General features: G+C 42.8%; 1 protein-coding gene across 13 annotated transcripts in view; it reads left to right on the top strand.

Moving 5' to 3' along the window:
• The window catches only part of NRXN3 (neurexin 3), a 1902419-nt gene that overhangs the window by 779766 nt on the left and 1110312 nt on the right, over positions 1–12341 (top strand). The window lies entirely within an intron of this gene.

Genomic DNA, 12341 nt, shown 5'->3' with positions numbered 1-12341 from the left:
AGGAGCCCAGTAGGCTGATATAAGCAGGAACGCCAACAGTAATTTATAATCAAACTGAGGACAGAGATACTAAGTATCATCACTGAGCGTGAGTGGGAATGCCATTTGTTTTTGTAGGTGAGAAAGGGGTCTCCCAAGCCTTGCTGAATTGAGGTGTGCTTGGGAGAATTCTTGGAGATGGGGAGACGGTGATGTTAAGCCCTGTCTTTAAGGATGGGTGATATCAGACTAGAAGAGGGGAGGACAGTTGAATAATCCGAATGCAAAGGCCACAGGAGCCCTGAAGTTGTTAAGCTGAGATAATAACAGAATGCATATTCAGGCGCAAATATATGCACAGCCTTTGAGCAGGCCAAAGTTGTGGAGGACAAGTCCGGGGAAAGTCTGAGCTGTTTCCAGGATGCTCCTTAGTAGCATCCAGTTTCTGGGCATTGAGCATCCCACACAATGTCCCTGGGTGGAGCGAGTGACCTCCATTTGGCTACTAACCGAAGGCCAGTGCGTTGAAGCCAACCAGTGGTGGCACAGGAGAAAACCCTGGTGCCTGCTTCCATAAAGTAGAAAGAAAATGTGTTGAAAATGATGTTGACAACATATGTCAGTACAAATGTGCCTGATACAATTGATGTAAAGGTTGTTATAAGAGCAGTCAGAGCCCCCAGTATAATGATCTATAGAAAGATTTCAGCCAAGTGAACCCTATGGATCAGTTCTACATGGCATCCGCCATCCCAGGGAGTCCAGGTCAACTCAACAGGGAGCGTGGGTTCGGCTGGGTCCCGACAAACACAGGCTGAAGGGGTTGGCAGCAGAGGCTTCATCGAGGAGGCAGGTAGATCAGATGGGTAATTGAACTGGATGGCACTCAGACACCTTCCAGTGTGGGGGTGTCATGATTTTAGAAAGACCATAATGACCCATGGAGAGGTGGGAAGAGTCAGGACACCGGTTGACATTTCAGGTTAAAAAAAAAAGTTCAAATTTGGATCAAAATGTGCTGTTCCATGTTAGAGAGAGAGATCACTTTAATGAATGCAGCCTATAATTGAAATGACTCTCTCAAGCTGTTTGCTCGCTCAGCTCTCCAAGGGAGGGGGTGGCATTGGGGTGGGGGGTTGGGGGGGTGACACTGTTCTCCATAGCCAACATGTCAGCTGTAAGTGAATTGAACAAAGATTCCAGCCTGCGTGTGAGGGGGGCCGGGCGGGGCTGTCACCACACACAGGCTTGAAGTGGCGGTCCCCTGTTCTGGGTCCTGGAGAAGTGGAGGGAGGGTCAGAAATGTTGACAGCCAAGGTTCCCAGGAGAAGGGCACAGCACCTCCCTGGACTAGAGCACCAGGCTCTTTGATGCACCACATGCCGAGAAAGGAGGGGAACAAGGCATTCAGAAAGGTTTCAAAGGCACAATGTAGTCACTTCCCTTTAATTAACTCAAAGAATGCATGGCAGGTTATGTTACTGTGCCTGGGAGAGAGACTACGGGGGTAAGAGACTGCTGAGACCTCCGAGAGGGAGACTCTTGGGAGAGCAGAGCAAGCAGTGCCTTGGAAACGTAGACTAACCAGGTAATTTTACAGGTGGGAGAACAAGCCCTGCCAAGTGACGGGTGTGTCAAAGGCTGTATGGTCTTTCTGCGAGGGGCGGGTGCTGCGATCGTACCTGGGTATTTGTCACCTTAGTGATCTCTCCCAGACACAGTGGATGATGGATAGATATCTATCAGGTTTCCAAGTGAGCCCATGGGCTAACACGATCCATGCTAAGCTTGAATGTGGATTGAGATAGGTTATAGACCTTTAGCAGGAGGTAAAATTAGTGGGGGGGGGAGGAGGTACCTGGTTGTATCTATTTCAATCCAACTTTTAAAATTGGTTTTGAATATAATGAACAGTGGCTGCTCCCATGCAGCTGCTTTAATTAAAACATTGCATGTTTTTATAAATAGAGTGATGAAAATGACTGGTTATAGCCCTGTAGGAGACTGAGCCGGGGAGCCATCCCAATCACAGGCAGAACAGGTACCATGTAATTTAGATCACGGGACTGAAATTCCCCATCGCTGGGTAGACTCTGCCTAAATTGCGGTTTCAGATCTTGCAGGCATGAACAAACCTTTTGTGAAGAGGCAGCTCTGCCTTGCAATTATAAAATCACATAAACTATTATGGGAGAGAATGAAATAAAACTAGCATTCTTCTCATTTCCTTTATTTCAAAGAAAAGTCTTAGGAACCCCTTCCCAGACTTTTCGGTGGTTGCACACGTTATCACGCTTTACAACTTGATGCGTCTTTAAGGCTTTGTCTTTCTTCTATACGAGCCATATAGTCCTTGGAGCACATTTTGTTATCTCTTATGCTTGGAAGAAGCAGCGCTTCTTTGGATTCTGCTGAGGATTGGAACAGTATAGTGGGTGGCATCCGTCTTCTCTGACTTTGTTGTCAAGTGACATAAATGTAACCGTTAGTTGGATAGAGACCCACACACACCTGCTCAGCAGTGTACTGGGAAATGCTTCATATGTGGGTGGAGGAGGCCCGTGTCGAGCTCTCTCCTACATAAGATCACTGTGTTTTGAAATGGGCTTGCAGCACCTAACAGCAACAACAACAAACAGCAACAAGAGGCAAAGTATAGTGCTTGATCATTTCCCTTCCTTCTAGTTGATGTTCAAGGGTCCCTGCACCCAGATTTATCAAACTTTGCTTGTTCATATGCTAACATCCTACTAAAATAAGCCTGGCATTGGTTGCAAGAGCCAGCTTCTCCATGGCAATGTTTATTAATGTTGTCGCCTTTGCTATTTAATGTGTAGCTATTTTACAATTAACAATGATGATACTGTTACAATGACAAGGGCTTCCATGTCCATATTGGTAGCTTTCTTTTGAGCATAAAAATTCCAGAATTAAGTCAGGAACTCAAATATGTTTTGTTATGTCCACCATGCTAGAAGAGAAATTCTAATCAACACAATACCCTATGGCATGCACTTCTGATTCAAATGACTCTCCATTCACTGCCCTCTGTCCTACTGTCTGGTCACTTGTGCTGATTAAGATTCCAGACTCTGCAGTCAGATGAAGGATACATTTAGTTCTGACTCAGCCACTTCCCCGTGCAGTCAGCTGGTCCCACCAAGCACATGGTGTCTCAAATATAAAGTAGGAACCGCAACACCTCTACCTCATGAGGCTCTAAGCACTACGGCCACTGAGTTAAAGCTGATTCATAGCAAACCTTTAAACCAGAGTGAAGCTGCCCCAACGGGTGTCCCTAGCTTTAAATCTGTATATCAGCAGATGACCACAGTCCTCTCTTTGACTTTGTCTCTCGCTCTCAGAGAGCATTTGGTCATTTCAAAACACCCACACAGAGGTTAGCAGGCTAGCCTTGAACCATTGTGTGGTCAGGAATTCTTCCCTGGGGGTCTTCGGAAGATCCTGTGAAATACAGCAGGTAGCACATTCTTGTTTAGGGTTAAATCTATAAAAATTTCCACTGCACATTGACATCTGTAGCCTTCATTATTTTAATACATTTCATTATCACATAAAATATGTGTCACTCTATATTTAATGGACAACTGCTACTGTTAGTTGCTGTAGGGTCACTTGTCACCATGGGTCCATGTGTAAGGATGAACACTCTCATTCTACATGTTCCTAATCCTCTACTCAGAATGAGCCCTGGAAACAACTGTTGCTCTTCAGCAGTTTCCGTCTCTTTCTTTGCCGTGTCACCGACTGGACTTCTCCTCATCTCCTTGTGTCCCTCTCCTATCCAAAACGGTCACTGTGCCCATTACTCCCCCGATAAAAATATGATTTAGGAAAAGGGTATTACAAATGGTCTCATGAAAAGAAAACATTTTAGTCCTGGTGGCTATTTTTCTGTTTACATAAAAATAACATGTTTTAGTATAGCAGAGATAAAGTTGAAGAGTGTCATTTTAATCTCCAGACTGTGGAGAAAGAGTTATTTGGCAATAGAATCCTTTGACACTTCTGAAATCACTGTCATATTTGTAACTATTGATTCCACCATCCATATGGCCACCTTTCATTGTACCTGTTGGAATAATCCACTAAACCAAGGTCAAGTGTCCTCTGATTCCATTGTCTAGTTCTCATGTATCCTTGGCAGTTATCAGCAACCAAATTTGGTCTTTCTAAGTCTTAGTGGCACTCATCCTGCCGAGTTTCCACAACACCTCCCGAAGCCTCGGTGTGTCGTGCCCGCTCCCCTGCAGCGGGGTTTGTCTTCCTTCTGTGGGCGTCTCTCTCACAGGGACTTAGGGGCTGCGTTCTACCATGGTAGAATGCAGGTGATTCCACTTGCCCGTCACAGCCTTATTTTAATGTTTTTCCATTTAATAAAATTCTGTGCTACACTTAAATTAATGGGTAAAAGCATATACAAATTTTTACCCTAAGAGGGCCCATGTTTCAAATGATAGACGAATCCAATATAAATCAATGTCACAGTTATTTTTAAAATGCTAATGGTGAACAAGAAAATGAACCTTTGTGGAGCCACTGCAATGCTATACTCATTTGCTTTAGCTCATTTAATCCTTCCCATAATCCTGTGAGTTGCCTGATCTAATTCCCGATCTTTTCAGATGAAGTCATAAAGATTCATAGAGGTAACCTATCCTGTCCAAGGTCATTCAGCTAGCCAGTAAATGTCAGCGCCAAGAATTACAATAACATTTTTCTAACTCCAAAGTCCCTTCTTTCCCCCTGAAGTATGTCTTTCCCCTAAGCCCTAGGCTTGATAGAAGGAGAAATACAAAAGAAATAGATGACTACAACCTTTTGTCTTCACATGGTTTATAGTTTCTCAGCTTAAAGTCATCTATATATTTCTCTACCCAGCGACTCACCGTTTCATGAAGACAAATGTTTGGGACATTATTTCTTTGGTAAAGATAAGTAAAGCAAACAGACAAGACAGAAACCTACCTGCCGTAAGTTCTCTTCCAATGGTTTATTAGTCTTTTCAGACAAAGGTACATTTTGGTCGATGGCATAGAAGGAAACACCTGGGAAACATCCCGTGTTATGTCGTGAAGCAGTCATGCCAATGGCTGCTTCGTCTGCCCCTCCGTGTGTTTTCCTCAATGGTATATCTGTGTCCCACCTCCTGCTGGAGTGCTTCCTATGAAAAGTTGGCATTGACTCTTAGAAACTGAGGTCATGAAATAGAGAGGTGTGAGCATGATAAAACAAATATCGTTTCCCACCCAATTCTCAGATTCCAGCGGCAATGAATGTAGCTGTCAAAAATGATTTGGAGAAAGCGTATCTGGTGCTATTTTTTTCAAATGCAATATAAGAAAATGATAACAATTTAGATGTTAGTTAGTGGCATTGGTCCCTTGGAGATTCCTTCATGATTATATGCCTTTTCTTAAAACACCAATTTCTCTTAGACTTTCTCTAAAGAGAGCTTGGTATTTAAATGTCAAAAGACTTGATAGTCGCAATATGCCATCTGTCATCTTTTCTCATGGAATAGGGTTCAGAGATTGTCCTGTAAAAATAAGAGACCATGACTGCGTTTCTGCTCATGGTTTGACTATGAAGTAGATCTATGTCTTTGGGAAAGTCATTTAACCATCCTGCCGCGTCTCCTCTTGATGCCATGACGTAATATTAGAACATTTGCATTTAAAGCATGGGTATGAGTCAGAATGGGCTCTAAGGCAGTGCGTTTGTCTTTCCGTTTCATTTTAATGTCTCTTCTTAGTTACATCGAGATTCCTAGACAACACATTACTATACTGCTTATGACTGCTACGCAAAACACCTGTATTTTATCTACGCCCACTACTTAGGCGCTTTGCTAGGTTCTCATGATGCAGAGCAAATTCTGCTTATGGAAAGCGGAACTCAAATAACATTTTAGTTCAACATCTATTTCCTTACACCGATAGCCAGAGTCATCATTTGATAAATCAAAACACAGCAAGCAAACAAAAAGTAAACATAGATTTTTTCCCTCTAGGTCATCAACCTTAGAAAGTTAAGGGATGTATTAAGAACATCCCAAACCAATAAACCACTGACCATCAAATCATTCTAACTCATAACAATCACTCCGTTACACAGTAGAACTGCTTGATGGAGTTCTGTCATTTTTGCAGAAGCAGATATTCAGATTCCCCGCCCCTCCCCCTTACCTGCTCCTGGGTGAATCTGTATGGCCAGGGTTTAGATTATAGATGAACACATTTTCTTGGGTCATTCAAGGTCCTCGTGCCCCAATTTTTTTGAATATTTGAGCAAGTATGAATTAGTTAGTCATTAACTAATATAATCCTTCTTGAACCTCTAGCTGAGACATAGTGTATAGTTTGAGTGTTTTGGAACTTGAAATATTTATATTTTATGAACCCTTATATTTCAGACAATAAACGTATAGAAGCTGCCTGCTTACTCCTTAACAAGCTTGAAAGATCTCTTTTCTCAGGTGTTCTCAGAGGATGAAGTTCAGTCTCATAGCAAGACTACAGCTAGATCTGCAGACGTTTCAGGTCTCCAACTGCTTATTCTTCTCTGTAGACAGTCTCACTGCTACTGTTGTTAGGTGACGTTGCATCAGTTCTGTCTCCAACACAATGGAACAATACACTGTCCAACCCGGCACTCTCCTCACAATCCATGAGCCCATTGTTGTAGCCACTCTGTCAACCCATCTCCGAGAGGGTCTTTCTTTTGGTTGTTGTTGATCCTCTCCGTTACCAACCATGATGTTCTTTCCCTGAAAACATGTCCAGTCTGCAGGAGCATTCTGACTGCCCTTCCTCCACGACAGATGTGCTCAGTCTTTTGCTGGGTCCTGGAACATTTAATATGCTCTACTCACAGCATTACTCCTACTCCTCAGTTCTTCGCCAGTCTTCCTCACTCACCGACCAGCTTCTTTGTGCATATGAACGAATTAAAAATACTAAAGCTTGATCCAGGTACACCTTAGTTCTCAAAAAGAGGTGTTGACTCTTTCACATGATCAAAGGGAGTTTACACAGTTTCCCAATGCCAGACATAGTGTGGTTTCTTCACCCCTGCTTCCATGGGGGTTGATTGTGGAGCTAAGTAAAATGCGGTTCTTAAAAAGTTCCATATTTCTGTCCATGTAGCATGATGTTGCTTACTGATCCAGTATGAGGATTTGAGGTCGAATCCATTCTGAAGGTTGTAGTCCTTGATCTTCCTCAGTGTGCCCTTCAAGCCCTCTTCACTTTCAACAGCCAAGGTTGGCTCATCTGCATGCTGCATAATGGTAATGAGTCTCTCTATTCTGATGCCGTGTTCTCAGAGATAAGTAAGGTTATCTCTAAAAGTGACATTGGATTATCACTCTATATGTTTCCTTTCATCTCCGTAGCTATGCACATCATGGAATAAAAATGTTTCCCTGCTACATATTAATATAGAGCTTTTAAAGCAAGATTTATGACTCTAAACAGAAGTATGATAACATAAATTATTTAAATCTGCAGATAAGGCATAGTTTTCAACCTGCGTCCTATAATTGCTATCCATTGTCTCACTTTTTAGACTTAAACGTGCATATTTTCTTTATTTTAACACATGCATTGAAAGATGAAAATGGGTTGAGACAAAAAACACAAAACAAAACAACAAAAATCTGCAAGGATAAACACTATAACATTATAGAATAATGATGAATCTGAAAAACATAAATGTGGCTGAAGGGCACTATACTGAATGAATTTAGTCAGTCACAAAAGGACCACTATTAAGGAAACATTCTTTGATTTTTGCCAAGGATGAGAAGAGGGTGTAAATCACTTGAGAGAGAATGGACACAAATTAACTTGGGTGACGGGATGACAATTATAAGTGGGAATTTTGTAAAAAAAAATGGTGAAGGCAAAGGAAGAAACTGGAAGGAGTATAAGAGTTAAAGACATGGAATTAAATGCTATTATACATAAGGTCTTTCCTTAATAATATTCTGTGTATATATGTGCACGCTGTACAGGTGTGGAAAGGGTAATGGGACCATACTCATTAATGTTTCTTTCTATGTATTGACTTATGCTATAAATATATACTAACACAGGTAGGGCATAAGATTATGAAAACTTCCAAGCCACAACCAAACCCCTTGAGGGAACGAGTCACTGGGCCTGGAGGCTCCGGATCCTCATAGACTTGGGAAACACCAAAGGCAGTGAGCGTAACATAGTTCACAGAGACAGTGTGTTCCACATCCTGCACTGCTGGATTGCAACGGGCTCTTACACCTTGTGGGCAGCCATCTAAGGTGCACCTAGTGGTCTTTCCCTCTCCAGAGCAGAGAAGAAAGAAAAACATTCAAGATGCGTGAGGAGCCTTAAAGCAATTCACGGAAAAATTCCATTATTTTTTAGCTCCACTTTTCCACAAACTTTTAAAATTCCTCGTGTATGGAAAAATTAGTCCAATGAACCTCTACCCGCACTCACTGAAGGTGATTCTGACTCATAGCAACCCTGTAGGACCGGGTAGATCTGCCGCCTGGGAGGGAGTTTCCAAGACTCCAATTCGGTGTGCGAGTGCAGAATCCCACCTTTCTGCAGTGGAGGGCCTGGCACTTCTGAAAGTCCATCAAATTGTAACTACTGCGCCACCAGGTTTCCCCATGGATCATGGGAATCTCCGCCTGGTGACCCTCAGCCCAGAAAACTAGATGGTGCCCTGAAACCACTACTAACTGTTCTACAGTGAATCGCATTAGAAGGTCTTGGACAGAGTGGGAGAAAAACGTAGAGCAACACTTGAAATGACCAAAAAGTCATGTCCGCTTACTGGTCATGTCACGACTGGTGGAATCTCCCAAACTATTGCCCCAGTCATCCTTCAGGCCTGGAACTGAACTCACACCTGAGGATAATATGCAGCCAGACAATAGGCCGGACAAAGTTCAGAAGGCGGAAAGGGAAGGGAAGAAGGAGGAGAGGAAATGGGAGCCATAGGGAGGAAGTGGGCTAAGTGATAGTGCCTCATAGGGATTGAAATCATTAACATGAACGGGTCCCTGAAAAGGTTACTATGCTTGGTAAAAGTGGAGGCCGGCAAAAGAGAGGAAGACCTCCAATGAGATAGATTGGCACAGTGACTGTCCCAGTGGCTTCAAAGATGGAAAGGGAAATGGTGTGGGACCTACAGTGTTTCCTTCTGACAGCAGAGCCTCAGTACATAGCGTCAGTCTTCATTGGAAACAACAGTACCTGAACAGCAACTACAAAATGATGAAGATAGTATAAAAAGAGAGAGGATGATCATTTAGTTTATTGAGACCCATGCAGAGCAGAAACTCCAGCTTGGTAAAAATTACACGTAACACAATATATTACAGTGGACAAGAAAAGGGTGGCTGTGACATAAGATGCGTTCAATAGAGGTAGTCGGAGTAAGCAACCTAAGACGTGGCAATACATGGAAATGGCAGAGAGGTAGATGGGCGTGTCAGATGATGAGTCAGTGTGGCAGCTGAATCGGATGGCTTCTTACTGTGCTGTTGAGTCAGTTGTGACTTATAGTGACCATAGAACAGAGTAGAACTGCCCCAGGGGGCTCCAACACTGTAAGCACGATGAAAGCACACAACCAGAGCTTTTGCCCACTGATGCCTTCCAACTAAAGACCTTTTAATTAGTGTCCAAGCGCCGAATGACTGTGCCACCGGTCTCCTCTTCCTGGTAGGCACACGTACAACTAGAAGGACGCTGTAGGCTGTACACCGACCCAAGTTTCTGAAATGATTTTTTGCTCTTCAACTTTCTTCAGAGTAGTTAGGACTTTGTCTTCTGCCTATAGGAAGTGGAATGCTATGAACCAGTGGTTCTCAACCTTCCTAACGCTGTGACCCTTTCATACAGTTCCTCATGTTGTGGTGACCCCCCAACTATAACCTGATTTTCGTTGTTACTGTCATTTTGCTACTGTGATCAATCGGGCGACCCCTGTGAAAGGTTCGACCCCCAAAGGGGTTGCAACCACAGGTCGAGAACCGCTGCTGAAAAGAGACACTGAACTTAGAAGAGGAGTCTCTAAAAACAGAACCAAAAACTCGCCTGATGGTAGGGAATGTAGTCTACAGGGCAGCCTTCCTCTCTGCATAAGGTAGACAGGAAACGTTATCTGCAGCAGGATTTCAACAGACCGGCAGTGCTGGTGAAGTCTGCGCTGAGACAGTGGGAGAGCAGACATCCGTGAGAAGACAACTGCTAACGATGGTGCTGCTGTTTGTGTGGATTTTAATGACAGTGTGATAACTGCCGTGTCACCCAGAGCTGTGACAAAAAGAGATCTCCCTTGGCTGGGAGTGGAAATTAGAGAAGGTTGGGCAGTAAGTAGGTGGTGGGGCAATTGTCTGTGTCTATTTTATTTTGCCTGGTGAATTAGTTGCTGAAATCACAGTCTACTTCCACCAGAGCAGTTGGAATCCATTTCAGTTCTTCTTAGGACATTCACAGTCTCAAGACTCACAGAACTTGACCGAAGCTAATTGTCAGCGGACACAAACAACTTCATTTCGGGCCTGATAAACTCCTCTACTGCTTAGCAATTCTATGTTTTCTTCACCCTGACATTTGATCTGGTTTCAGAGACATTTAAGTTCTTGATTGACTCGGGTCTTTAGAGAACTGTGGTGTTAGCCTCTGACGGAGTCTTATTTTCTCCTCCACATGACTCCTTAGCCAGCACATTTGAAGTGTTTGCTCCCAGGGGAACACTAAAGTCAACTATGTGAGCTCATTTTCTCCCTTTAAGTCAGGTCCTTAGGATTTGCAATTCCACATTGTCAGGATTTCACTCACCCTTGGGCTGGCGTCCCGTGATGCCTTGAGTGGGTAAGTGCAAGCTCAGCCGTTCGAAACCACCGGCCCAAACACTGATGCCCGACTCCTCTTGACACAGCACTGGGTCAATAAAGCGTGGGGAAAGAATGAAGGAAAACCTGTGGTCACTTGGGGCACGTTGCCCTTGTTCACTGCTGCCCTCTCCCTATCATGAGCTAAGCCATCCCACTTGGACTCTGCCATCCGAAGAGCAGGAGTCCTTGGCCAGTAGGACTTCGGACAGATTATGGACATTATGACAGACCCTGAACTCAGAACATGTGAGTCCATTCTCTTTGATAATTTGACCTAATAGTATGTTCCAAAATAATTTGCAATAGCAGCCCCATGATGAAAAGTATAAGGCCAAAACAATATTAGTGTTATAAAAATTATATTTATTAAAGGTTCAATGTATAATATGCAATATGTATAAATATTTTATGTGCAAAGTACTGTGCTCAGTGTTTTACATGCATGGCCATATTTCATGGTCATTTTACTTATTATCTAGTAAGTAAGCATCACTATCATCCCCAGTTTGTGCACAAATAATGAGACTTAAATAGATCAAAGTAGCACTTAGCGGTGTCTCCAAGCAATGAAGTAGAGAAGCTAGGATTCTTAATTTCTACCCTGTGTCTCTACCTTGTATAACAGTGGATCACAGGGCAATTTAACCTCTCATGGATTAGCTACCAAATGTTTGGTAGCAGAGGCAAAGAGATCCTTTTCATTTCATCTTCTTTAAATACCCTGTTGGCATACATTTCAGAAGATGTAGCTTACGGCCACCAGCTGAACACTTAGAATGATCACCTTAGGTTTTGACCATGAAGATGCATCTCTTTTCATCCGTACGAGAAGCGGTATTGCTGTGAGTAACATTGTGCCACATGATCATCTAATAAGTGTGTCATCCATATTGTCCAATATGTTTTTGTCAATCCTTGTGACAATGGAAAGTGATAACATAAAATATAAGTTACATGGAATATACTTTTCTGAATTATTTTACAGGTGACATAGAATCACAGAAATACAGGTTTCATTATTGTAAATGTCAGTCTTCATACGCCAGACAGGAGATTTATGCCATGAACTTTACTTGTACAGGCCTTTAATTTGCCAATGGCATGGATCAGAAAACACCAATAACAGTTTAGCCATTAGAGTTGTTGGTGGTAATCAACAACTGAAGTTTGAAGGATTTGTTCTTTCTTTCTGGGAATCTTCTTGTCTAACAAAGAACTCATGGCTTCTTAGAGTTTTCTGTGATGTGTTTTGATAACATTCACAGGAGCATCAAAGTAATACAAACTCAGGAAACATGTAATCGCTTTAACCATCAGATTATTTCTAAGAACTCTGTAACATATTTCCGTTGTCCTGCATGTTCCTGTGGAAGAAGGAGGAAGAAGTGCATCACTGTGTTATCAGAGGGAAATGGAGTCTTGTGTGTTGCGCTTAAAGGAAGTG

This window comes from Echinops telfairi, unplaced genomic scaffold (assembly GCF_000313985.2).
Source record: "Echinops telfairi isolate 266 unplaced genomic scaffold, ASM31398v2 ScPeMD7_18;HRSCAF=68, whole genome shotgun sequence".
In the NCBI taxonomy this organism is placed as follows: domain Eukaryota; kingdom Metazoa; phylum Chordata; class Mammalia; order Afrosoricida; family Tenrecidae; genus Echinops; species Echinops telfairi.
The sequence above is the reverse complement of the archived record's forward strand: the minus strand, read 5'-3'. Positions and strand labels throughout refer to the sequence as shown.